The sequence below is a fragment of the Leucopleurus acutus genome (assembly GCF_964270905.1).
Source record: "Leucopleurus acutus genome assembly, chromosome: Y".
In the NCBI taxonomy this organism is placed as follows: domain Eukaryota; kingdom Metazoa; phylum Chordata; class Mammalia; order Artiodactyla; family Delphinidae; genus Leucopleurus; species Leucopleurus acutus.
In genome coordinates, this window is record NC_139164.1 from 885,930 (window position 1) to 913,857 (window position 27,928).

Here is a 27,928-nt window from a genome sequence, read left to right on the forward strand (position 1 = left end):
GCTAAGAATGCATGAATTATTCAGGTTCCCATCTGTTCACAGTATCTTAGTGCCTACTGTTTCAATATACCGTTTTGGTGGAAGAGCCCTCTTTATTCATAATTCTTAATAAGCGGTCATCTAAGGTCTAGACCAGGGGTTGGAACGTTTTTTTCTGCTATAGGCTGGATGGTAAATATTATCATAGTTCTCTCATGCTCATCAGCTCTGCCCTTACAGCAGGAAATCAGCACGGCCAATACTTAAAGGACACGGCTGTCTAAGCGATGGGCCACATCTGGCCCCAGGTCCGTAGTGTGCTGGCCCTAATTTGGGTCCAGTATCTTTTTTTTTTTTTTTTTTTTTTAAACAGGTGGCAGTTCTGTTGCTTCTCGCAGATCTTTACGATCTGGTGGCTAGGGTGCTGTCTTCAGGGAGCGGACCTGGATGTGAGAGGTTGTCCTTCCCACTCGACTTGGTGCCCCTGAAGCCTTGCACTGCAGCGCGTATAAAACCTAACCCCTGCTGCACGAAGGCTGAATGGAAGGCGGACCCACCGCGTCTGAGCCCTGCTGCTGTCGTGGCGGAGTGTTTCCGGGTACGCAGCCAGCACTCCGGAGATATATAGGCAGCACTGGCAGCTGTGTAGGGTCAAGCATCCCATATCCAGCCCATGAGAGGCAGCTGCTGAAGATGACCTTTGCCCCCAAAGTGCCTCTCCATCCCTCCCATACAGTCCAGCCCTGACTGCCTGAATATTTTTTTCTTTGATTTCTTTTTAATTTTTAAAATTTCTGTTTTCTGTCGGAGCATAGTTGATTTACAGTGTTGTGTTAGTTTCAGGTGTACGGCAGAGTGAATCAGTGATACATGTACATATATCCACTGTTTTTCAGATTCTTTTCCCATAGAGGTCATTACAGAGTACTGAGTAGTGTTCCCCGTGCTCTACAGTAGGTCCTTGTTGGTTATCTGTTTTATATCTAGCAGTGTGTATAAGTCAATCCCAAACTCCAAATATATCCCTCCCCCCGTTCTCTAAGTCTGTGAGTCTGATTCTGTTTTGTAAATAAGTTCATACGTGTCAGTTTTGTTTGGATCCCGCCTAGAGCCGATGTCATATCCTGATGGCCTGAGCAGTCAGTGAGCTGCCCGTCGGGGGACGCTGCTGGCCGTGGCCAGTGTGTCCTGCAGTTCCATCGCTTCTCCCCAGCCCACCCTCAGCTTTCTTTCCTCCTCTGGACACTTATGTCTTTCTGACTTCATTTGAGCTTCTGCTATGCCAGCCCTTGATGTCAAGATGGTCTCAGGCTGGAGGGTAGCCCAGCAGCAGATGGTGTTTTAATGTTTAAAAATTGCACAAGTTTCAGAAACAAGCTCATACGTGTCTGCAGCCCTCACTTACCCCATGGATTCTTGTTTTTTTTTTTTTCGGTCTTTGATGCCCCGAACATTTAGGGATGGAAGGCATGCTTCTTTGCCACCCTGCCCCTGCACTCCCTCAGTGCAGGAAGGTTCTCCCAGCAAAACCACGTCATAACCGCATAATGTTTATTTCTTTGAGGAGCTGGAGGTGCAGAGGACTTCTGTAGCTGCATCTTCTTGATGTCTGCAGCTCTGAACTTCTCTGAGGCGGTGACAGCTTCTATATTCCTTTTCGTTCACCCCCAGAGATGTCTTTGCCACGTTTATCTTCAGCAGGGGGCATTTCTCATTCCCCCTGGGTTCACCACTTCTCCTCTCTTATATGTTTGTTACAAATACACCCATTGCTGTAAACATCTTTTTTGTTGTTTTGTTTTGGAAAGGGCATTGCCTCGGTTCATCTGGGGACACTTGTCAGTGACACAGAGCACATAACACAGAGGAAAATAGTAGGGAATACTCTTAGAGTGTGTAAGGGAGACCACAGGTACGTAAACAGCGTGCAGAAATGCATGATAAAAGGATTGCTTGGTCGTGTACTTTCACGGAGACCTCAACAGGCTTTGACCCCAGAGAACCAGCATCTTCCCAGGAGGGGCTGTGGCTGCAGGTGGGAGGGTGATGTGGGCGGGACCTGCCCCTCCCAGGCCCCTCAGCGGTGTCTTCTTGCCCCCTGTTGGTTCTCTGGGCATCAGGGCTCCATGCCCATCCCCGTGTTCACAGGTGCCAGCTCTGGCCTCCCTGTTGAAGGTCTCCTGTGATGCAGCCCCCAGGGAGTTTCAGGTGTGGCTTCTGCACAAGGTCAGAGGCGCTGCTTGAGGCCGGCTCCTTAACCAGGGATGCTGCCTGGGAAGCAGGCTGGCCTGGCCTCTCCCCACCCCGAGCAGCAGATACATCAGGACCCCCTTAAAGTGAGGAATGTCTGCGCACAGACGTAGGGAAGAACAGCCCCCCTGCCCTCCAGGCTCTACCCTCGCGGTCAACACAGTTTCACCTACTCAGGCATTAAAGAAACCTCATTCACTTTCTTTCGCCCCAAATTTCAACTGGGACACCCTCATCCTTCACAAAAGACCCATTGCCACCCTTCTAAGCGAACGTTCCCAGCATCGCACCCGCTGATTTTACGGAGTCACGGGTAACGGGAGGAGACATCTCGAGCTCATGGTGGGAATGTCCCGCGATGGTGTTTTTTCTTTTTTAATTTTTTTTTTTTTTGGCCGTGCCACGCGGCTTGCGGGATCTTAGTTCCCCGACCAGGGATGGAACCCAGACCCTCGGCAGTGAAAGCGCAGAGTCCTAACCACGGGACCTCCCGGGAAGTCCCCCGTGATGGTTTTTATAGCTCAAGCCACTGTGAACAGAGTGGTCGCCTGGACCAAAAGTCTCTCGAAAGATCTATGTCTAGTCTGACATTTCTGCTGACAGTTTCACGCTCATATGCTCTTGGTGTCCCCGTGGTCCCGATGCCGCGAGGTGCTTCGTGTCCCTGGAATTACTGAAAAGTAAGATGTCCCAGAAAGGCATCCTTTTGACCAATCCACCTAAAGAAAATGCATCTTCAATGGATACGCTGAACCCACTACAGTTGCTCCGATGGCCAGATTCAATGCCAGGACGGAAGGAGACACTTAGCGTGTTGTAGGGCTGTGTTTACTGTCTCAAGAAAACATTGTTTCACGTGGGGTAGTTTCCTCACCCTGAATTGTATCTTTTCTTTTCCTTGTAGGTGGAAATAACGAAGGCAAAGCGGAGGAAGCTGTGAGAAAGATAAGAGAGGAAACCCTCAATGACAAAGGTACTCTACTGCCCGGTGGACAGATGGCTCTACTGCTTGGTCTGGGGGCTGCAGACCCTGGCGTGGGCTCAGGGACCCGGATGGTGGACGTGGCTCTGGGCAGCGGTGTCTCTGATTCTTGGGCTTTTCTCTGGGGGGGCTTTTGTCCTCCTTGGGGCGTGGAAGGTGGCAGCGAGCATGCTGCCACCGCGGCACCTGCTGGGGAGGGCGTTCCTTGTGAAACTGGGGCCCGATTTCATTCCCTGTCGATCTCCAGGGCCCTCTGAGGCCCGTGTTCACTCAGGAACCGTTGGAGGCACCCTCCGGCAGGTACACCTACTTTTCTCGGGTTCTTGAAGGGAAGATGTACCAAGCAGGACCCTGCCGGGTCTCACGGGGATCGGCGCTGCCCCGTCGTGCACCCCTGGGGCCTTCTCTGCCTATTGAACCCGGGGGATACACACACGGCCCTCACATCTTTCCTGACACCAACGCTCTCCGGTGCTTTCTGAGCCCAAGCCTGGTGCCTTATGTTCAAAAAAAGCACGTGCAGGTCACTTTCTTGGCCGTCAGAGCCAGGGTGTTTCAAGCATCACCCAGAAGCTGAGGATTCCCATCTGTGGGCGATTGCCGAGAGACACATGAAAACCCGGGACGGACGGGTAAGGCCGTATCTGTCCCTTTGTGTCAAGACTCCCACTTGTGGGTGTTCCAGGTTGACCGTCCGGCCCTCTGCCCAAGGCTGGGGCGTGCTGACATTCCCAATGTCTCCCCTGCCCTCGTGGCAGGATGTCTTTCATCCTTTTCCTTTCCTCCCCCCCTTTTTTTTTTTTTAATGGGGGTAGAGTTGTTTTACAATGTTGCGTAAGTTTCTACTGTACCATGAAGTGGAGTTCCCTGTGCTGTACGGCAGGTTCTCATTAGGTATCTACTAGGATGCCTTTGATCTCGAGACAGAACACAGAGGGGCTTCTGCAGCTCTCCTGCAACACCAGGCAGCTCCTGCAGACAGAGGCGCTGCTTCTCTCCCTCGCCTGCCCCGGGGCAGAAGTGGTCCACTGTTGTGACAGCTGATCGTGAGCCCCCGTCCCTAGTTTGCAGTGGCTCAGGGGGCCTCTCTCTCCAACGCCTTGGTTTCCACCCAGCGTGTATTTCCTGGGCCTCTAGCAGTAGCGTCACCAGGGGCAGGTGGTTAGAAGTGCTGATTTTCAGCCCTGAGCACGGAAACTTCTGCAGGCGGGGCCAGGAACCTGCATTTTCCCACGCCCTCCCCGGGAATCCCCCTGTCCCCCTCAAGTTTAAGAATCGCTGCTGTCGTGACCGCACGAAACCATAATTTCCAGACCAAAAGAGGAGCCTCGTGGGAACCGCCAAAGCGTGGGCTTCTTTTCATGACCTGAAAAACCGCTGGAAAGGATGAAAAAATAATTCACCCAAACTCGCTTGTGTTACAGTCCTAACCAGTCAAGGTGCCGAGGTTCATCTGGGGCTACGTGAGCTTCCGTAAAACGTTTAAGAGCTTCATGTGTTCTGACAGAGCTGTAATCCGTAGCCCTGATTGATGGCAGGAAAGAACGTTCTAGAACATCTTTAGACAGTTTCCTGGTGGCATCAGCTTTGTACGCTGCGACTCACGGTTTGTGCAGAAAGCTCACGGATTAAAGGGGAAGCGCCTCCGCAGCAGCCCTGTGCTGGAGGGGAGGCCCCCAGGGCCTGCGCTGGGCAGGGCGGTGATTCCTGATCACCCAGGACGGTGATGTCAGCGTCCCTCTGGTCAAGGCTGGTGACAGAGCGTCAGCTGTGTCTGCTCCTGTGTCTTCATTTCTAGCAAGTGACACCAGGTAGATCCATGAAGTTTGCATCTGGGAGAAGTAGCCGTCGGGGCGGACAGTCAGGCAGGTGCACACCGACAGCAGAGAGAGCCCAGGGGTCTGCACAAGCCCCAAACCCCAGCCTGCCTGCACCCCACTTGCTGGCAGCCCCCCCACCCCGGGCATCCGTGTTTATGGAAAGGGCGAGGCTGGGCGTCCTTGGTGGGTAGCAGCCCTGCGCTGGTCCTTGTGTTGCTTGGAGCTGCCCTTGCCCAGAAGCTGGCAGCGCTCAGGGAAGCTCAGGTTCTCCCTGGCCTGGGAGGGGACATGGGGGCCAGGGAGGTGTCTGGACACAAGCTGAGTGACCCCTGAGGTGTGCAGCAGGGATATGGTCTGAGCCAGGGTGAGCGTGGCCACTCCCATGGGGGCTGGTCCAGTGAGGGAGGGAACCCTTGATTACACACACACACACACACACACACACACACACACACACACGCACCTTTTAAAATTCCTCTTGTGCGTTGAACCAGACATGAAGGCAGCGCTGTCTGTATTTTACACCAGAAGCCTGGCACTTGGAAGTTGGTCCGTGGACACCGCAGCCCGTGCACGCCTGGAGGGGTCCACGGGACAGGTGGGAGATGCTGAGACTGGCCAGAGGAGGATGGTTTGGTGGTGGTCCTCGAACTGTCGTTGCTGAATTTGCATCCAGCCTCGGGATTCCCCCAAGCCAAGGTCCAGCCAGTCCCGGGGGAAGAGGGGCACTCCCTGTGCCGGGGACCCGCTGTGCAAGGGCAGCGCCGGTGGGGACACTGGGTCTCCCTGTGCATCGGTGGCCGTCGGTCGGCCCTCACCCTTGCTCTTGGTTTAGCTCCCTGCAGACTCGGCTGGACCCAGTCTGGGTCGGGATGCTCTCAGGAGTGGAACCCACAGCCCTGCAGAGGTGCTTCTGTCCAGACTAGCGGCCCTGCTGCAGCCTCTGAGGGTCTTGTCCCCACATCCCCCGGCTTCCCACTTGGCCAGGGGGAGCCCCACCTGTTCCTCGCTTATGGCTCTTCCGTGATTCTCTGGATTCTTCTCTTTTTTTTTTGGAGCAAATCAGCAGATAGCCTGAGACCAGCAGATGACTGTCAAGAACACAATTATTTCTTTTGGAAATTTTTATTGGGGTATAGTTGCTTTACAGTGTTGTGTTAGTTTCTTCTGTACAGCAAAGCGACTCAGTTATACATAATACATGTATCTATTCTTTTTCAGGTTCTTTTCCTATATAGGTCATTACAGAGTATTGAGTAGAGTTCCCTAACACAATTATTTCTAAATGCCGAATTTCTCTGTAGCCTACCTCCCCCCTCATCTCTGTACTGACCCTTTTTTCTTAGTTCTTCGTCGAATGCTTTCTGTGCTGTACCATCTGCCTTTGACATCACAGTCAGTTGAGGTCATGTTTGGGGCTGGGATGGGAGGATACCTGCCTATCAGTGTATAACTAGTTTGGCTTTCGGAACGATATATTCGTGAGTATGGGCTCAGGAATCAATCATTTCTCAACCTAGAGATTTCCAGGGAAGAGACTTTTCATACCTTATCACCATGTATCCACGGTACCAAAACCTTTATTGTTCTTGAGTAATTCTGTGCTGATGCAAGCTCTCTTATTTGGAGCAAATAGTCTTGCTAATTTACCAAAAAAAAAAAAAAAAAAAAACCCACCCCCAAATACCAATAAAAACCCGAACACCACAAAAGGAAACAGCAAAATGGCATAACAACGTTCAAATGAACCCAAATGGAAACAGATAATTTAAATACTTCTAAAAGGACTCCAGGCTGGTAAACTTTGCTTTGCCCATTTCACAGTGACGCACGCAACCCACGAGGGAATTCCCTAGTCCCAAATCCTAGGAAATGTGGTGTCTGTTCTTTGTTTTTAAAAGGAGAAAGGCATCCCTTGCTTTGTGTCACTGTTCCACACTTTTCCACGGTCAGCAGTGTCTTCCTGGACAATTTTACACCTTTCCTAACGTCATTCTTTTAAAAAATCTTCTAAATTAAAGTATATCGTGTTAGTTTCAGGTGTACAGCACGGTGATTCAGTTATACACGTACATAGATTCCTTTCCAGATTGTTCTCCTTCCTCGGTTATGACAGAATATCGAGCAGAGTTCTCTGTCTCTACAGTAGGTCCTTATTAGTTATGTATTTTGTATACAGTAGTGTGTCTGTGTTAACCCCAGACTCCTAATTTATCCCCCCCCCCACCTTTCCCCTTTGGTAACCGTGAGTTTGTTTTCCATGTCTGTGACTCTGTTTTGTTAATACGTTCATTTGTATCATTTTTAAAAAAGATTTATTGATTACTTATTTATTTAGTTTTGGCTGCGTCGGGTCTGAGTTGCAGCACGCAGGCTCTTCCTTGTGGCGTGCGGGCTTCTCTCTAGTTGTGGCGTGTGGGCTCTGTAGTTTGTGGCACGCGGGCTCTCTAGTTGAGGCGTGCGAGCTCAGTAGTTGCGGCGTGCTGGCTTAGTTGCCCCGCAGCATATGGGGTCTTAGGTCCCCTGACCAGGGATCGAACCCGCGTCCCCTGCGTTGTAAGGTGGATTCTTTACCACTGGACCACCACGGAAGTCCCTGTATCATTTTTTATTGAAGCATAGTCGATTTACAATATCATGTTAGTTTCAGGTATACAGCACCGTGATTCAGTTTTATACATACATTCCTTTTCAGATTCTTTTCCCATATAGGGTATTACGAGATACTGAGTAGAGTTCCCTGGGCTGTTCAGTGGGTCCTCATTGGTTGTCTGTATTATATAGAGTAGTGTGTATATGTCAATCCCAATCTCCTAATTTATCCCTTCCCCCGTCTCTCCCATGGTAACCATAAGTTTGTTTCCTATGTCTGTGACTCTATTTCTGTTTTGTAAATAAGTTCATTTGTACCATTTTTTAGATTCCACATACAAGCGATATCATATAATATTTGTCTTTCTCTGTCTGACTTACTTCACTTAGTATGATAATCTCCAGGCCCATCCATGCCACTGCAAATAACATTATTTCTTTCTTTTTTATGGCTGAGTAGTATTCCATTGTATACATGTACCACATCTTCTTTATCCATTCATCTATTGATGGACGCTTAGGTTGCTTCCATGTCCTGCCTATTGCAAATAGTGCTGCTATGAACACTGGGGTGCATGTATCTTTTCAAATTATGGTTTTTTCCTGTCTTTTTGATTTAACTTAAAATGGCCCTTATTGACAGTTTCCTGTTTCCTACAGGCATCCTTTTCTTTCCCCCTTTCATTTTTTTAATTGAAGTACAGTTGATGTACAATGTTATATATTTCACGTGTACAGTATAGTGATTCACAACTGTAAAGGTTATACTCCGTTTATAGTTATGGAAAAATATTGGCTATATTCCCTGTGTTCTGCAACATAACCTTGTCGCTTATTTATTTTATACCTAGTAGTTTGTGCCTCCTAATCCCCTCCCCCTATCCTGCCCCTCCCCCCTTCCCTCTCCCCACTGGTAACCACTCGTTTGTCCTCTGTATCTGTGAGTCTGCTTCTTTTTTGTTATATTCACTCACTTGCTGTATTTTTTAGATTCCACATATAAGTGAGATCATAGACTGTTTGTCTCTGTCTGAGTTCCTTCATTTAGCATCACGCCCTCCAAGTCCATCCGTGTTGCTGCCAATGGCATGATTTCATTCTCTTTTATGGCTGAGAAATATTCTATTGTATATATGGACCACATCTTCTTTCTCCATTCATCTGTCTGTGGACACTCAGGTGGCTTCCGTGTCTCGGCTGGTGTAAACGGTGCTGTTATGAACGTTGGGGTGCGTGTGTCTTTTCGAATTATGGTTTTCTCTGGGTATGTGCCCAGGAGTGGGATGGCTGGGTCCTAGGGTAGCTCTCTTTTTGCTTTTAAGGGCCCTCCATCCTGTTCTCCAGAGTGGCTGCACCAACGTGCGCCCCCAGCCACAGTGCAGGAGGCTCCCTCTTCTCCACGCCCCCCCAGCTTTTGTTATTCGTGGCCTTTTTGACGACAGCCTCTCTGACAGTTGTGACGTGATGGTGAATGATTTAATAAGTGGATTTTGAAAAAAATGGACTTTTAATTTTGGAACAGTTCTAGATTACAGAAGAGCTGTGAAGGTTCCCGAGTCCCCCCATACCCTATGTCTATAGTTCTCTCCATCCTTAATATCTTGTGTTAAGTTCGTGTCTCACAGTGAAAGCACCTTATTGGTCTATGATCCCTGACTAAAGACCTTATGTTTTTTCCGAATTTCCTTAGTTTTTACCTAACGCCTTTCTTCCATCCCAGGATCCCACACAGGATGCTACGGTAATACCTAGTTGTCCCATCTCTTTAGGCTCTTCTTGGCTGTGATCATTCCCTAGACTCTCCGTGGTTTTTGTTTTTTGTTTTTTTTGATGACCTTGACAGTTTTGCAGAGTGCTGGCCAGGAATCCTGTGGAATGTCCCCCTTTCATCTTTAACTTGGTGTCCTGAGGTAGACAGTGAGCAGACATGCCTGGATAGACAGACACCAGACAGGTGTTCATACAGAGAGATGATTTCCTGTGGGCAATTAGAGGGTTTAACAATGCCTGGAGAAAACCGTAAGTTGAACAGATACATGCGCCCCAATGTTCATTGCAGCACTGTCTATATACAATAGCCAAGACATGGAAACAACCTAACTGTCCATCAACAGATGAATGGATAAGGAAGATGTGGCACATATATACAGTGGAATACTACTCAGCCATAAAAAGAAAGAAATCATGCCATTGGCAGCAACTTGGAGGGACCTAGAGATGATCATACAAAGTGAAGTAAGCCAGACAGAGACAGACATATAACATATGATAGCACTTATACGTGGAATCTGAAATATGATGTAAAAGAACTTATTAACAAAACAGAAACAGACTCGCAGACATAGAAAACAAACGTATGGTTACCAAAGGGGAAAGGGGGGCAGGATAAATTAGGAGTTGGGGATTAACATATACACACTACTATATATAAAATAGATAACCAACAAGGACCCACTGTAGAGCACAGGGAACTCTACTGAATATCTCGTAATAACCTATCATGGGAAAAGAATTTGAAAAGGAATAGATGCATGTGTACGTGTAACTGAATTGCTTTGCTGTGAAACCAACACAACATTGTAAATCAACTCTACTGCAATTAAAAAAAAATGGCATTCGGCGAGTCAATTCTATTAACAAAGAAAAAAAAAAGGAAGTTTAGAAGGTCATCGTGTCTTTTCTGAAGGGACGAAGGCGCAGTACAGCCCTTTGTGAACATTTAATGTTATTACTGCTCACACCGTGTTCTTCCTGTGAAGGGCTCTTCATTTCTCAGGCTCGGGAATGATTAATGTTAACCTTTGGAAGCGCCGTCAAGGTGACTTCCATGAGGGAGGCGATTGTCTGCCTAGTTTCCTTAGCTCGTCTATACACACTTACAGGAATAATAATAGAAGAAAAAACCCACAGGGAAGAATTTTCATTCTCATCGTGCATCCAAAGTTCTATTTCCCCCACCAACAATTTATGCAATATTTTCACTCCCTCCTGCATTGTCCTGTTATCCTGTGCCGTGTTTCTCCTCTTTTCATTTGTGGGGAGGAATCATCGCCGAGGAAATTCATTTTGACCGTTCCCTTCTAACACACCTCAAGGCGCTCCGTGCTTTTAAACTTGGTAATTAGAGAACCTGCTCGCGTGACCGTCTCTAAAAGTTATTCTGGAAATGTTACTTCCATGATATGTTTCCTTCTGGGGGAAATGAAGTCATCCTTAGTTGTTATAGAAGATAAACATATAGTAAGAAAGGTTTTTTTAAAAAATAACACTTGGAGGATTATGTAATGATATTTGAAACACTTAAATGAGACCCAGAGGTTAATGTTTCCGGGAAGGAGCTTCTCCTTCAGTGAAAAGGACGTTGCCTCTGAAATTGTTGTCAAGATTCTGATGAGAACAGCCCGTGCCCAGCTCTGCACACATCTGTGGTCCTCTCCGTGTTACTATCTCTGTGATGCGTGGTTTGGGGTGTGCAGAGCCCGTGACGTTAGCATGTTAGAAATCGCTTCGATCCACTTTCTAACAGATATTTGGAGGCTCCGTAAGGTACTGTAGTGCCTTGAAGGTAAATATTTATTTTCACTTATTGCAGGTTTCGTTTTAAAACCTTTTCCTGAAGAGGAAAGTTTCACTGTCTCCTCAGAGCAGGGTGGGAGAGTCACATGGTCCTAAGTGTTTGCAGGTAGCATTATTCCGCCTTCATTCTTTAGAGCAGTTTTCCACGCACGGAGAGTTCTGGGTTGAAAACACTGCCCTACCCCCAGGATATTAAAGTTGTTGTGACCTGGCCTTCTGGCCTTCATTGTTTCAGATAGGAAATCAGCTATAATTATTTGTGTTTATTTTTTTTGCGATACCGGGCCTCTCACTGTTGTGGCCTCTCCCGTTGCGGAACTATAATCAGCTATAATTATTATCATTATTTCCCGAATATAATGTGCCTTCTTTCCTTTTTTTTTTTTTAACTTGTTTTCAGAATTTTGATAACACGCCTGTGTGTGGTTCCCCGTGTTTATCCTACTTGGGTTTAAAAGGCTCCCCGTAGCCGTGGGGTAGGAAGTTTTGATAAAATTTGAACAACTTTTAGCCACTATTCTTCACATGCGTTTCCTGCTTTGTTCTTTCCACCTTCTTGTCAGTCCACAATCACGCATGTGGTAGGTTACGTGACACCGTCTGACATTTCATCGAGCTCCGTTCATTTTGTCCAACTTCCTTTTCTTCCTTCGTGCTGTAGCTTGAATGATTTCTATTGAACTATCTCACGTTCACCCAATTGTTTTTCATTTGTGTGCAGTCCACTTGTAATCCCATCCTTGGACTATTGTTGTCCTCAAAACTACCTGTATTTTTCAGTTTTAGGACTTCCATTTGGTTATTTTTAGTTTACATGTCTTTCCTGACGTTCTTCCTTTCTTCACCCTTGACCTCCATCTTTTCTTGTAAATGCTTTAATTCATAATTGTTACCTGAAAGTTCTTGTCTCTTCATTCCAACAGCTACGTCATCTCTGGGTCTGTTTCTATTGATTTTTCTCCTTCTTGACAGCAGGTGACATTTCTCTGCATGTCTAGTCATTTTTTTGTGTGTACTGGACATTGTGATTGATCCACTGTAGAGATTTTGCGTTCTGTCATCTTCCTCTGAAGAATGTTGAGCTTTGTAGCGGACAGTGATATCACTGGTGGGTTACCTTGGCTTCACGTCTTGTCATGATGAGTCTATTTCAGTTCTGCCCTTGGGCCTTGGATGGAGCTCTCAATCTTAAGATACGGAGCTCTCAATCTCGATCCTTTGTTCTAAGACGTAGCCCATCTCAGGATTCAGGGGAGACCCTGAGCTGTTCACTGAGCCCCTGCAGCTTGGCAAGATGCAAGTGTCATCCTGTCTCCCCAGCACCAGGCAGTGGCTGAAATTTCTCCGCTCACATCTTTCAACCTTCCAGCTGCAGTTTGCCCCTGAACTCCTTGGTGTCTTGCCGTGTTTCTGCAGTTCACTAGTCTGCTGAGGTTTCGATGGGATTTTCTACTCAGGATTTTCAGCTCCCGCCCCTGTGGCCTTTCATTGAGGATTGTGTGCCTCCATTCCAGCTGCCCTAGGCGCCCCAGACTCTGACCTTTGACTCCTCAGCCCAACCAGTTGTCACTTTCTCTTTGAGGTCTGCATCCCTGCATGTTGAAATTTGAGAAGTACCCTCAGGGTACCTCCCCCCGCCCCCCAGAAAAGATAACTGAGAATGGTCTGTGGCAAACCAGAACGTGTAGCCCCTCTTTTTTTTTTTTTGGTAGCCCCTCTTTAATAAGCTACTGAAGTTAGAATAACGAGCTTCAGCGAAACAGATAACCAAAGCGCCTTTTGTTAGAAATGATGATCATTAGCGTACACAGCTGCATCGTGTTGGATACCTGCACTGTAGCGGGTATTGTTTTAAATGCTTTACGTGTCTGGATTCACGTGGTCCTCTCCTAGGAAGGAGTTATTATCACTATTCCCTTTTTACAAGTGAGGAAACCAGGGCACAAAGAGTTTCGGGAAGCCCCTTAACATCATGCCGTTAATAAGTGGACAGTTTGAGTCTGAACTCAGAGTCCTGGAAGGAACCCAGAAATAGAGCAACCCTTGGAGATGGGCAGAGATGGAGAAGGCAGGGAAACAGAAAGAGAGAGGCAGGTGGAGAAAGACAGGAAGCAGCTCAGGCATCTCAACAGATGGGAGTTGGGTGGGTGTTGCTGGCCCAGGGTCTCGCAGGGACCCTGGCTTGTACATTGTAGTCACGCCTCTATCAGTGGGACACAGTGGAGGCAGGAGAAACATGGCGGGGTTATAACCCTTCCTGTTATTTTCATAGCGACAAGAACGCAGCAGAGGGAACCGCATGTGCCCCAAGACCCCTGAGAGTACCGAGGGCTGGGGAGGGCTCTAGGGCCTCCACAGCCCATGGGAAGGTACGGCTCCTTCAAACCCAGAACATGAGCCCATGAGGAAGCAGAAACCCAGCTGCCACCCGGGTTGTGTGTATCTATCTGTTATAGGTACCTATCCATGAAGAAACTCTTCCAGGTTCTGTCTAGTTGGGCGTCTTCCTTTGTAATAAAGAGAAGTCCTTATTTTTATGGCTACGTTCGCTTCTGTTGTCAGGATATCCCAGGGTGTTTGCCTCATTTCTCATCGATGGCTTGTGTTTCGTTACCCCGTGTGTTCGGTGCCCTTGTCTTTGTATCTTAAATGCTTACTCTTCCCCTGATGCCTTCTGATATGTCGTATGAGGAGCCAAAGGCGTTGAATGCAGGTTGCCGAACAGCTCTCCAGGAATGTGGCACTGATCACGGCCACCACGAGTGGACCACTTGCCCTTGTCCTCCACTGTGTGTTTCCATGTAGAGCTATTCATCTGGGTGATGGTTTGGCCACTGGGTGACGCCGTTTGGCCTGCGGGGGACTGGCAAGGATGCCGTGTGCCGAGGGACGCAGGTATTGCAAGGTCTGGGAGCTCCAGGTAGAGACATCTCTCTGTCTGGGTAATCAGGCCGCCCAGCTCCGTGTGTCCTGAGCTGACCTCCTTACCTGGAATTCCCCTTCCAGGACTTGGCCGGTTACACTTTGGAGTTGATTCAGCCCTTGTCTTTTTCCAGCCTCACATTTGCATCACTCCTCCTCCCAATGCCTGCAGATAAGCCCGGGTGTGGACGGGGAGGGTGCAGCTCAGGGAGTTTTCAGGGCTTGGTACGCTCCTTCCTTGGCATTTGCGTAATCACCATCCCAGGCGTGGGCTTCTGCCCGCCCGTCAGACGCCTGCCCGCCCTGACTTGTCCTCAGGGTGTTCCTGTTTCGAGTACCTGATTGATGACGCCTTTTCACGTAGCCACATCGGAGACCTGCTGAAGGAATCACAGGGCAAGCCGTGATGGCATGCGTTTCCTAAATGTCCTGCCGTAGAGCTGGCTTCCCAGCGCAGGTTTTCCAGGGGTGGACCTGTCACTGGGAACCTCGCCCTATACAGCGACCCTTCCCATTTGGAGCGAATGCCATGGATCACCTGCTTGTAAAATTAAACGTGAGAAGACGTGAGGATTCCTTTAGGGAAAAAGTCGTAAAAAGCCCTGTCTCCTGGAAGGCACATTCTTTCTTTGTACCCAATGGTGGTTTGAGGGGTCACCATGCAGGATCTGCTCACCTGGCAGGTATGTCTAAACCCCTTTGTCTCTCTATATGTTACTGTTATTTTTTAAATTGCTACACTTCAGTGTTTAGTACAGTTTAAAGTTTACAGAAAATTGAGGACAAAATACAGGGAATTCCCAATACCTGCCCCACAGTTTCATCTGTTATTAACATCTTGCAGGAATACACCACATCTGTTACAACGGATGAACCAGTATGCACACATTACTAACTAAGGTCCATAGTTTACATTAGGGGTCACGCTTGGTGTTATACGTTCTATGGGTCTGGACCAATGTATAATGACGTGTATCCACCATTATAGTAGCATACAGGGTAGTTTCACTGCCCTAAAAGCCCTCTATGTTCTGCCTGTTTATCCCTCCAACCCCTGGCAACCACTGATCCTTTTATTTTTGTATGTATTTTTTTTTTTTTTTTTAGCACCGATCCTTTGACTGTCTCCACAGTTTTGCCTTTTCCAGAAAGTCATAGAGTTGGAATCACACAGTCTGTAGCCCTTTCAGATGGGCTTCTTTTACTCAGTCATATGCATTTAAGGTTCCTCCCTGTCTTCATGGCTTCAGAGCTCCTTTCTTTTTAGCACCGAATACCTATTTTTATAAAGGACAAAATTCCCCCTATACAGGATTTTAAATGCTCATGGGCAAGCCCGACCGCATACAGCGCTGGGCGGTAGGTGGGTGTACCCAGAGGAGAGGGAGTTGCAGGGTACAGTGTCTTCAGTTTTTTATTTTTATTTTATTTTTTTTAAACAGAGAACAGGAATAGTTATTTATTTTTATATTTATTTATTTATTTATTTATTTTGGCTGTGTTGGGTCTTCGTTTCTGCGCGAGGGCTTTCTCTAGTTGCGGCGAGCGGGGGCCACTCTTCATCGCGGTGCGCGGGCCTCTCACTATCGCGGCCTCTCTTGTTGCGGAGCACAGGCTCCGGACGCGCAGGCTCAGTAACTGTGGCTCAGGGGCCCAGCCGCTCCGCGGCGTGTGGGATCCTCCCGGACCGGGGCACGAACCCGTGTCCCCTGCATCGGCAGGCGGACTCTCAACCACTGCGCCACCAGGGAAGCCCCGCGTGTTCAGTGTTTGAAAACGGCAGCTGTTAGGTTGCCCCCAAAGGAAGGTCAGGGTGAGGGTGAGGCTTAGAGGGAAGAGGTTGGCGGTGGTCCGATTGGACGGCCAAGACTTGGTACATCCCCGCCTGGGCTGGAGGGCAGAGTCCTCCTGAGCCCGTACCCGGTCGCCGGGTATTCAGCCGCTGCACCCACCTGTGTTCCCACCTGGAGGCGTCTTCTGCTCTCTGAGGCTGTTTCCTCTCTCTCGTCTTCCGTCGGGGGACCTCACGGAGGCGACCCCTGCCCGCCGACCAGCGGGACCACCTAGGGCCGGGGTTTGGAACAGCCGGGAGCGGCCGGATGACTGATAGCGCATCCTCAGCTCTGCGAGTATGTCAGTTGGGGGACCCTTTCCCAATTCCCCCCGCCCCCCGTAACGGGGGCGTGGCTTGTTGTACAGGTTAATTACCCGGAAGATGATGGTGTGGTTTTAGCCATGCATCCCTCGGGTAGGCTATGTAACGAGAGAAGAGATAACAAGTGTGGTCCAAAGACAAAAAAAAAAAAAAGAGCTCCACCTCCTGGCTGCTTTCTGGAAACGTTCTGTCTGTGAAACCGCGTTCGGGCGGCCGGTGAGGGGCCCCCAAAGGCCACGCCAAGCCTGTCCCGCGGGGACCTGCTCCTGCCCCGAAGACAGAGGCACCACGGGCATCCGAGCCCAGGGCAGAAACATGCGTCCCGACAGCTCCTGGCCACGGTCCAGCGCCAGGTGTGTTCGGCCCACGCCTGCGTCTGTTCCGTGATGGATCGACTGCCCTGGACATGGCCGTAGCTTCAGCAGTGATGGCCCGGCGGAAACACGGTGGAGGGGGTCTGTTGGCTCTGTTTCTCACACTCTGGACCCCCCTTGTGCCTCCAGAGAGGGGACGTGGCCTGGGAGCTGCCCTTGAGAGCCTGTTGACCATTGTTATGTTTTGGGCAAAGCCGGGGATGACGTCTGCTGGGTGGGGAGACAGGGTTTCCAGCTGACCTGGCCGGGAGGTGGGAGGGAAAGTCCCAGGAAGATGCCGCTGCTTTTTCAGGGCAAGCTGAGGCCTGCGACCGCGACACTGGCCTCGTTCCCCACGACTAGAGATTTGCAGAAGCAGCATCGTCATCCGTTTCTCAGGGAGGGCTTAGCTGCTCCGCGGCACTTGGGACCCTCCCGGACCGGGGCTCGAACCCGTGTCCCCTGCATCGGCAGGCGGACTCTCAACCCCTGCGCCACCGGGGAAGCCCCGAGGAAGTGAGTTGTGACACCTGCTACCACGTGGGTGAATCTTGAGCTTGTGATTCTCAGTGAAATAAGGCAGACGCGAAGGACAAATTCCGAAGGTGCCACTTCTGTGAGGTCCCTAGAGGAGTGAGATTCATAAAGACAGAAAGTAGGACGGTGGGTGTCAGGGGCTGGGGGGTGTGGGCAGGAGACGGGGAGTGAGTTTTGAATGGGGACAGAGTCTCAGTTGGGGATGATGGAAAGTTTCTGGACCTGGATGTGTTTTTATAACCACCAGCCTCTTGCCTCTGGGGTCCCTGGGCTCATCCTGGTGACCTCTTTGAGTAGAACCGAGAATGACCCCCTAGGACTCGAACTCCGGTGTTCTCCACAAGACGTGTCACCCCCAGCGGCCCTGGGAGGACGACCAGCCCCCGTGGAGACACCCCTGTCCTGTGGTCGTGGCCACGGACTTCTTTGGGAGGGAGTCAGCACCTGCTCTGTGGCTGCCCCTGCATGTAACAAGATTCAGGTTTCAGATTCAGGTTTCTCCACACAGGTTTCCTCCGTGACTCACCCCAACCCCTAGGCCGGCCCCTTTGCACGTCCTGGGCCTGGCTGAGGTCCCGGAGTTGGGCGCCCCGTCCTCTCACCCCCCAGCATTTCCTCTGCGAGCTTCTACACTTGGGGTGCCGCCCATTTCCCATCCGTTTGTCTGTAACCTTGGTGCCTCAGCGGACAGGTGGCAGGAGCCCCCTTTTAACCTGTAATGCTTCTGATTCAAAGTGGAATTTCCAAAGGCCCAAACTCACATTAATTTTCGAAAGCTCCCCTTGTAAAGCATGTCGACAGGGGATTCATAGCCAGTAACAAAACATTTTATATTTGAAATGGAAATGCAGGGCGTCACAATGCAGAATTTATGTTGCTCTAGGCTCTCGTACTCGTATGAAATGAAAAAACAAAATTGTGACTGGGCACCCAGGGCGTGAAGTAAAAATTAGGAAGCACGAATATGAACGTACTCATAGTGCGCAGAAAAGCCCCAAGTGGGAAGAGCAGAGAAGCCACAAACCAAATCAGTAATAGTTTCCTTCAAAAACTAATGAATGGATAATCACCCAGCAAACAATTGTTCATCTTTCATCTCACAAGATGCAGGAGCAAATTGGCATTGCCTCGGAATGAGAAAGGGAAAATATCACCCAATAAAAGTATGATTTACGTTTGGACAAAAGGGGATTTATTCTTGATTCTGGACAGTACTGTTTGATTATCTGTTACAAAAGAATGTCTCACTCCTCAAAACGGGATTTTCCCAGATTGATGCAAATAGTATTGGCGATCATGTACAGATCAGCGACACGTTGAAAGACCAGAAGTCACAACTCTCCCCCAAAAGGCTGCTGCCTGTAGTAAAGTTCCTAAGTACTCTTTCCAGACCTCCAAGGATGATGGAGATCAAGGATCTGCAAGCTTCAGACCCTGAGCTAAATCTGGCCCTCTGCCTTTTTTTTGGCAAATAAAGTTTTATTGAAACACCACACCCATTCATTTACTTACTGTCTGTAGCTGTGTTTGCCCGAGGTCAACAGAGTGAAGACTCAGAGAAGAGACTGTATGGCCCACAAAGCCAAAAGTATTTACTCCTTGGCCCTTTGTGCAGAATGTTTCCCAGCTCTTGATCTGTAGCGTTCAAAGGGGTCATGGCCACCAAGCTTACTTTATGTGTTACATATACTTTTCTTCCTAACTGTGCAATTTCCAAAGCAAAGTTATAGCTCAACTTGCTTACTAACCTAGATACAGAATGTTTAGCTTAACTCTAGCTATTGAATAGACTCCCAGGTTAAAAAATACCCTCTGACATAATTACATCTTCACATCCTTACAGAAAAAATCATATTTCTCTCAGAAGATAACAGTAAAGCATTCAGGATCATTTACTATCCATTCATTACTAAACTTCTGAAGAAATTAATTTTGTAGCAGCAGCTGGAAGGGTGGCAGGTGGTCTGTCTACACCTGAAGCATGAATTGAATGGATAACAAGTGAGTTTCCAGGCCTGAGGCTGGTTGATTGGTTCTGGCTGCCTGATACTGTGAGATGAGAACGATGCTTCAGCAAGGGAGACTGTGATGGATTGGTGATGTCTGCTGTGGTCATGGGGAAAGGACTGTGGCCCATATGCTACAGTCTTTTTTCTTCTTCTCTTATACATTTATTTGTTACTTTTTTAAATTGAAGTATCGTTGATTTACAATGTTGTGTTAGTTTCAGGGGTACAGCAAAGTGATTCCGTTTTCTCTCTTTCTCTCTCTCTCTTTCTCTTTTTCAGATTCTTTTCCATTATGGGTTATTATGAGATACTGAGTATAGTTCCCTGTGCTCTACAGTAGGTCCTTGCTGTTTATCTATTATATGTATAGTATATGTTACTCCCAAATTTCTAATTTATCCCTCCCTCCACCTCATAATTGGTATGAGACCGTTATGACCTCATAATTGTCTCATAACCACAATGAACCGTAAATCTCTGAAAGCATTGGAAGCAGCCACCAGCCAGCACCAGAGCCATTTGGCTGGTTCTTGGGGGACGTTCCCAAGCCTTAGCCGCTGCTGGCGCTGAGCGGGCACTTGACAACTGAATTATTTCCGAAGATAATCAGATAAGTTTGGTTCTTGCTTGCATGGAGTTTATATTATAGCTGGAGAGGAAGGTTAATCAAATAACAGAGCACTTGTCTGAGTTGGCAAAATTGTGATAAACGCTGTAAGCACCGTCCTTAAAGCAGCTACGTTAAAAGATCCGCTTTCGTCCCCTCGCACGGTGCTGTGTCTGGTTTCCCACCCTCCTGTGCAGTTTCCTCTTTCTTTACTGCCCCCTTCATGCCGGACCCCTTTGTGTGTCAGCCTAGCATCTCACACAGCACCCCTCTCCCGGGCATTGCATGCACACCCATGGTGCTGATTCTCCCTGATGCAGTTTTCTCTGAAACTCCTGCCAGCTAGACCTCTGTGCCCACGCAGCACATTCAGGGCTGGACGTGGCGTCTTCCTTGTCCCTGATTTGGTCAGTGGTGCCGCCACCTCCCAGCTGGAGGCTGGGCGCCAGGCTTTCCCTGGTGGCTTTTGCCCCTCATCAGTCCTCTTTCTGCAGCCAGTAGCTGAGCGCTGTGTCTTCCTCCTAAACATCTCTCCAAAGCATTCATTTCTTTTTCTGTGCTCCTGCCACTACTCCACCTGTTCGCTACCTGGTCCATAACCCATCCTCCTGGCTGGCCTCCCATTTCTGGGCTGCCCAAGCAGTTGCCTTACCTGCTTAAACCCCTACGGGTGGAGCCCCTCCATGCTTCCTCCCACCAGCTCTAGACTTGAACATGAGCTCTCTCCTCCTGCTGTTGACCTACTCACCCTACACTTCTCAGCCTCCACAGCAGACCCTGAAGGAGGTGTCCTAAACCCAGGTGCCTCCACTCCTTCCTCCCTGACCCTCTTACATCTCGCCCACCTCACACACTGTACTGTGGTTTGTGTAACTGTGTCACCAATTTCCTAGTCCTCTGCATGGTCCCTGGCGCATCGTGGACACACAAAAAATGTGCTGGCCAGGAGAATGCAGGGTGGAGAACGTCTTGTACTTTGTGGGATCTCAGTGAATGGCAGATGTCATGACAATGATGGTGACAGTGATGGTGGTGATGAGCATTGATAATGATCGTGGTGATGGTGATGATGGTGGTGATGGTGGTGATAATAGAACGATGATGTTGATGTTGATGGTGGTGATGGTGGTGATAATAGAATGATGATGTTGATGGTGATGATGGTGGTGATGGTGGTGATAATAGAATGATGATGTTGATGATGATGGTGGGGATGGTGGTGATAATAGAATGATGATGTTGATGATGACGGTGGTGATGGTGATGGTGATGATGATGGTGGTGATTACGGCTCTCTTGTCCACTGTAGTTACTCGCACAGGAAGTCACAGAATTTTGGAGGGGATGCCCAGAGGCATTAACGGGCGTCCTGGGGATGACCAGCTAGCTGCTGGGTACTATCTCATTTGTGTCTCTCCTCTACGATATGCTTTTTCCGCTGTGTTACAGGAGAGACTCATTAATTCTGTGGCTTCACCGTGTCCTGTGATGGTATCATATTTAATTTAATTGTCAGAAGGGATGTCAGGAGAAGCTCATTTGAGCTGTCTCTTTGACCTATGACATGGTATTTCCTCAATTTTTGCCTCTTCTCTGCTGAGCTGAAATGCTGCAGCTTTTGCTCAACTGAGAGAACAGTCGTTTCCTCTGATATCCCCAGAGATGAATTAATTCATGTGTGTCTTCATTTCATCGATACCTTTGTCCCTCGATAAGGACGTTGCTGGTAAGAAATTTTATCTCATATCGCTTTTGTCACTTTTCAGCCTTGCTTTTGCATAGAGCATTTATCAGACATATTCCTGGTCACCATGGTAGCTGGCTATGCTTTGCGTTGATTAAAATACATCTTTCAGGACAACATAAAAAAAGAAACTCCCCCACTACTTCTTAATTTTCTTATATTAGAACCGCAGTTGTAACCTTACCTCTCCATTCTTCCTACGGCTGGAATTTTCATGACATAAAATACTTACTTTGAAAGCCCTTTCTCAATGAAATCAATTGCATCCCAGATAACTTTTGCACTGGGTACATGGGCACTGAGACAGGACACTTCCGCCCAGGAAATGTAAGTCAGAGAAAATCAATTTTCTCCTTATTCTGTTCGGAAAAGAACAATCTGAAGGTTGCAGAGGGATTCGGCGGGGGCGGGGTGGGGGATGGTTGCTCTTGTCTTTTGTTTTTTCTGAGTCCTGTTTTGTCCAAATCTGAATTACGTGAATTCTGATAAGCAAATACCTCCCGTCAGACCTCCCTTCCCACCCCTCATGGAAAGTGTTTGACAGGGAAAGAAACTTTGCCCACATCTGTTAGCCACATTTCTAGTCCACGCATCTCCTCACTGATGCTTTAATTCGGGATGTGACTGCCGTTTAGCCACATTTCTAGTCCGCGCATCTCCTCACTGATGCTTTAATTCAGGATGTGACTGCCGTGACACCATGCAAAGGTAATGACGGACACATTCTCGGGATAATTCACGAGGTCCACTCTTCGTGGAAACATCCTTGCTCTACTTAATGGTCCACAGACTATTGCATGGCCCCTTCGTCTGAGTCTCTTCCCCTGCTGCCAGCCCCTCCCGGGAGCCTAGGGAAGCCGGCCACATCCGACGTGTTCCTCCGCACCCGCCTTTCCCGGCTGATGGCGGCCCTCACGCCTGCAGACTCTCGGGTCCTGCCTGCATTCAGCTTCCTTGCTCAGCCAGAGACTGTGGTTGATGGAACTCAAAGAACGCTTCCCTAGGGAGCAGGGGTTGTGTTTCTGAGTATTTTAATTAAGCCCGTTGAGTCTGGGAGGGCCCACAGGACCTCTTCGTGCATCCCCTGGTCCACGTTCTGCCCTCAAAGGCGATGCCGTTGGCCATCCCAGAAGCATGGTGACACTTCTCCATCAGGCTGACTTGCCCATGGAGCTGGGCAGGTGTCAGCCACCTGTCACCCCTCCAAATTGGCACAACCAGGCTCTTAACCTAATCATGCACCCGTCAGGTTGGAACTTTCCAGAAGCCCTGTCATGCTTGGCATCTTGGTTGCTTCCCTTTGCCTGTGGGCACCTGCAAAGCTGGGGCTTGACCTGGGCATTACAGAGATGTTTCGTGGCTCAGTCCTCTACTTCTAAGGAACATATGGTGTCATGGGGGAAAGACACTGATGCCGATTTTGCTTTCACCCGTTATGCCCCTCCGTCATTCACACCCATTCTTTGTCTGCTACTCTTGTGGCTTTTAGATGCTCTGAATTGGGCACCCCCGATTCTCCTGTTACTGAACCAAACTTTGGTCCACTCGCCCATGGGCCATAAAGCCAATCTCCTGACACGGTGTTGTGGTGAAGGAAAGTGTAGCATTTACTGCAGGCCCCAAACAAGGAGAAGAACAGGCAGCTCTTCTCAAACGTTCTTGATGTACTTGGACTTCCCTGGTGGTGCAGTGGTCAAGAACCCTCCTGCCAATGCAGGGGACATGGGTTCAATCCCTGGTCCGGGAAGATCCCACATGCCGCGGAGCAACTAAGCCCGTGTGCACAACTGCTGAGCCTGTGTGCCACAACTACTGAAGCCCGTGTGTCTAGAGCCCGTGTTCTGCAAGAAGAGAAGCCACCACGAGAAGCCCGCGCACCGCAACAAAGAGTGGCCCTGCTCGCTGCAACTAGAGAAAGCCCGTGCACAGCAACGAAGACCCAACGCAGCAGGAAAAAAAAAAAAAAAGTCCTTGATATAATCCATTGTCTAGAAGCTCACGCCTCTTATCAGCATGTTAATCACTCGTCCCTGTTTATCCTAATTAGTTTCTGCCAGGCTGCTTGATGGATTTTCCAATGAGGAAGGCAAGTTGAATGTTCTTCAGAAACGTCTTAGTGCGTGAGGGCACAGGAAACTTCTGTTGAACGAAAGGTGATGACCCAAGGCTATCTGAAAATCCATCCCATCATCTGAACACATAACAATGAGACTGGAAAGGTCAGATGCAAAATGCAACAGGAAAATGACTGCCCCTCGGTTTGTAATGCCGGAATCGGGGAGTCAGGCACAGTCTTTGCCCCAAGCAAATAATCCGAAGGTGACGGCTCTTGACTCTGTGGGCTGTGGGTTCAGTTTGCTCAGAGTCTTTTCTGCCAAGTACAGGATGCTGCGGTCCTTGTAGCAGACAGTGTTTTCATACGTTGTGACTGCAAAATAGGGATCCAGGGCAGGAGTCTTCCTGTTATTTTATTTATTGCAAGGAACGCAATTAATAAACTTTTTATACACACACGCACACACACACGCACACACACACCCCATCTCTTCTTTATCCATTCCTCTGTCGATGGACATTTAGGTTCTGAGGGTGGGTCTGTAATCCAGTATAACTGGTGTCATTATAAGAACAGAAGACACAGAGAGAGAGACACTGAAAGGAGAAGCCATGTGACGATGCAGCAGAGATTGGAGAGATGTGTCTACAAGCCAAGGACCAGCAAGGATGGCCAACAGCCCCCGGATTCTGGAGAGGAACCTACAACAGATTCTCCCCTGGAGCCTCCGGAAGGAACCAGCCCTGCCCACACCTTAATCTGAGACGTCTGGTCTCCAGAACTGAGAGAAGGTACTTTTCTGTTGGTTTCAGCCATCTGGTGTGTGGTCACGTGTGATGGCGACCCCTGGGAGACTAATACAGGTGTACGTACTCAGTGGCTCATCAAACTGCATGGCTTGGCCCCGTCGGTGTTCAGGGCAGTAATGTTACGTGAAGGACATCCAGTGAGTGCTCGCCATTTCTCTGTGTTCTCGGGGGGAATCCACTGCGTTGCTCTCCCAGACACACCATGTGTGATGTTTGATGTTGGCTGTTAGACTCACTGGGCTGAAATGCTTACCATCCATCATCCTCCGACGACCTTCCATCTACAGAGCAGGCTCTGGTTCGTTAGCGGGATGCAGCGTATCAGGGGGTTTCAGGTCTGTCTTCTCACTCAATTCTCTGCAGATGTTGAGAGAAAGGCCCTGTTAATATCCCACTTTATCAACCGTGGGAACTCTGGGGCTCCTGTGATGATGAATAAGGGGGTGGGCTTTTATACCCAGATCTTCTGCCCTCCCTAATCAACAAGTGCTTCCTCAACCTGGCTGTGCATCCAGTTCAGTCCCGACAGCCCATAAAAACACACATTCCTGGGCCCCGTCCTCTGAGAGTGACCTGGGTAGATATCCGGTTGACAGTATTTTTAAGAAGTTCCTCCAATGATTCTATCGCTGGCCCCACAGAGAGGCGCTCAGGGAAAACACTGAGATTGTTTGCAATTTCGTCATCATCTCTCTGGGTTAACAAGAGCCTTGGTCTCATTTCTGGAAGAAGGAAAGAATTCAAGAACCGTTTTCTTTGCACGTGCATTATGCCGGATATTCAAGCACAGTGTTACAAAAAGTAAGATGAGTGTTTATTTGCATGTCCCGTGACACATCAGACATGGTTTCAGGAATCAGTTTGCAACAGCACGGAAATCATGGACCAGCTTAAACTGGCTTTGCCTCCTTAAATAGGTTGTTGATTAATCAAACTGAAACAGCACCAGCTTCACCTGGTTTCGCCTCATTTAATAGGTCGTTGATTCATCAATACCCGAGTTATTTTACAGAGACAGCACTGCACATGCTCAGAACGGACACCCATATTTCTAGGGTGACCTCGGAACCAAGAATCTTCAGTCCCCAAAACTAAGGACTAGAAATGTTACCACTGGAGCCCTTTACGAAGCGAGAACCCCTTCAATGAGGAAAATCTGGCCTCCAGCTGCAGGAGTAGCTCATATGGCCTGATTGGAGACTAGCCAATCAGCTTCCAAGCTAGAAACTCCCTGACCCCTTAAAGTTCACTGCGGACGCCGAGTTGTGGAGATGCATTTGCGAGTTTGGGCTGCTGGTGGTTTAGCTGACGGTGAATCTCTTCGTCTTCTGGGAAAGCTTGTGCCATTGCATTGACTTCTGTGCACGTCGGGCGGTGAGCCTTTGCTCGGTGACAAGCCTTGGGGTGCTCATCACATGCTGAGTCACCTAAAGATACTGCATCTCGGTCAGTGTGCCCACCACCAGCCCCACCGGCCGGGTGAGAGGTCTGAGACGTGTGTGCAGGAGGGATGACAAGATGCTGGTGCCGTTTTTCATGACGCTGTTGAGTAGGATCCTGTACCGTCAGTGGGATGCAAAGGTAAGAGTGCGGGTGCCTGTAGGTGTGCAGCCTGGGCTGGATTTCCACGTGCTTTCCACAGAGGCACGTTCAATCCCGTTCAGCCTCACGGAGGGAAGGGAGGCTTACACTCTCCCTAGTTCAAATAGGGTCACCCCGGGGAAAAGAAAGAACGATTAAGACTCCAACAGCAGTCTCCCCAAATTGTTGCCAAACTTGCATATGGCGGAGCTGGATGGAATATGACGCCCCAGAGCCTCCTGCACCCACCTGCCCATCTTTGTTTTGTGCCCCATCTTTTCCATCCAGCCCAGGCTGTGGTCACCCATGGACTTGGTCAGACAGCCGTGGGAGAGAAATGGGCTGAATTCTTAATGAGTTGGACCATTGTCAGAGCAAGGTGGGGAATCCAGGCTAAATACCATCTGGAAATGAAGATGCATTTTTCCCATTATTGGAATCGTATGTCTTTCAATGTATCAGTTTGAGGGGAAATCGTGATGTTTTTAGCTCACTTTGCCATTTGTGCTGTTTGTGGAAATCTGTAAAAATACTGAATCAAGTTCACCTGAAACTAATAGACTATACAGCAACTATAGTTCAATTAGAAAACCCTGTAGCTTTTAAAACCTAAAGGTAACTGATTAAGACCTGAAACTTTCCTAAGACAGTGAGTGTATAATCCCAGCAGAGTAGCTGGACTTAACACTTTCCTGTTGCCTGTATCATAATCTTATATGGGGCCTTTGGCTGCGTGTGTTAAACATTTCCCAAAGATGGGTCCCATCTGCCCTTCCTGACCCTTCCCCCGCCGAAAAGCCATCTGGTTGAGTATCTGGTGAAAATCTGCCTTTGAAGCAAGGCACTGCCCTTGTTTTCCATGCTTCCAATTCCCCGTCAGAGCCTCAGCCCACCGGCTGTGTTCCCCAGCAAGTAACTAATAGATGATTCTCCATGACTCAGTTTCTCCGAGACCAAATCTGGTCACCCCAGACCTTCTCTGCAGATGCATTTAACACGGAGAAGACTCTACCACGTTTCATGTTTTATGTCCACGTGGCTTCTCCTGTGTAAGTCCCCTGAGGGCAGGGTCTGCGCCCCCTGGGGTACATGGGGAAATTCAGAGGATGCCCAGCTACCCAAGCCTGTTCGCTAGCCGCGTCGAGGGCAGTGCTTGCAGATAATTGTTACCAAAGCGAACCCGAGTCCCGTGCTCAGCGAAGCCCAGCTCCTGACCCTGGGTTGTGGTGAAGGAAAGAGCAGCGTTTGTCTGCAAGACGCCCCACGTGCGTCCAAGTCTAGAGAAGGGCGGCTCGCGCTGAAGACGCGAACTCCCCGAGGGCCTTCAGGGAAAGGCTTTTAAACCAGGGCGAGGGAGAGGGTTTCGCGTGCGAGGTCAGCTCGTGGTCCTTCTTCGGCTTGGTTGGTGGGGGACCAGGAGTCGGCGTCGTCAACCTTCTGATTGCAGCCACCTGGGGTCTCCGTGCTGGTGGGCGGCACGCAGGTAACTTCTCCCACCTGGCGGGGCTTTCGGTCTCTGCAAAGCAACGCAAAGGTCGTGGCTCAGAATATGATCTGTAGCCCTTAGTCTACAGGCACTGAAAGCCCTTGACGCTGTTTAATGGCTAAACTATTATTGTCTTGCTGACTGTGTTCCTTTGTATATTTTCTCACTTCTCTGATTAAATTGCTCTCTGGAGATCCCGGAAGGCCTAGGAGGGTAAAGCTTTTATTAGAAACAAGACGCAGGGGCCATGGGGGGAGGGGTCCATTCCCCGGTCTGTCACAACGTCCATAAGTTGTATATTCATGTTCTCATACTCCGGAAACATTAGCTGCTTCCCCAGCCAATGCTCCCAGAGAGAAGGTATCTTTTATCCCATGAAGAAAAAGGGGACTTTTTTTTCCAGTAGAGTTTAATTTTTTTCCCGTCTCTTGTTCGTAGAGACTGGTCTCTGTTCCTTTTTGTCAGCTCCC

The 27,928-nt window shown here is 48.9% G+C and overlaps 1 protein-coding gene across 2 annotated transcripts in view; it reads left to right on the forward strand.

The window, feature by feature from the left end:
• Positions 1 to 2,504: 2,504 nt before the first annotated feature.
• The window catches only part of LOC309978906 (polyprenol dehydrogenase-like), a 155,094-nt gene continuing 129,670 nt past the window's right edge, over positions 2,505 to 27,928 (forward strand). For both annotated transcript variants that reach the window (XM_082865572.1, XM_082865573.1), the window contains exon 1: positions 2,505 to 3,202. The gene's annotated coding sequence lies outside the window, so the exon portion shown is untranslated. The remainder of the gene's footprint in view (positions 3,203 to 27,928) is intronic.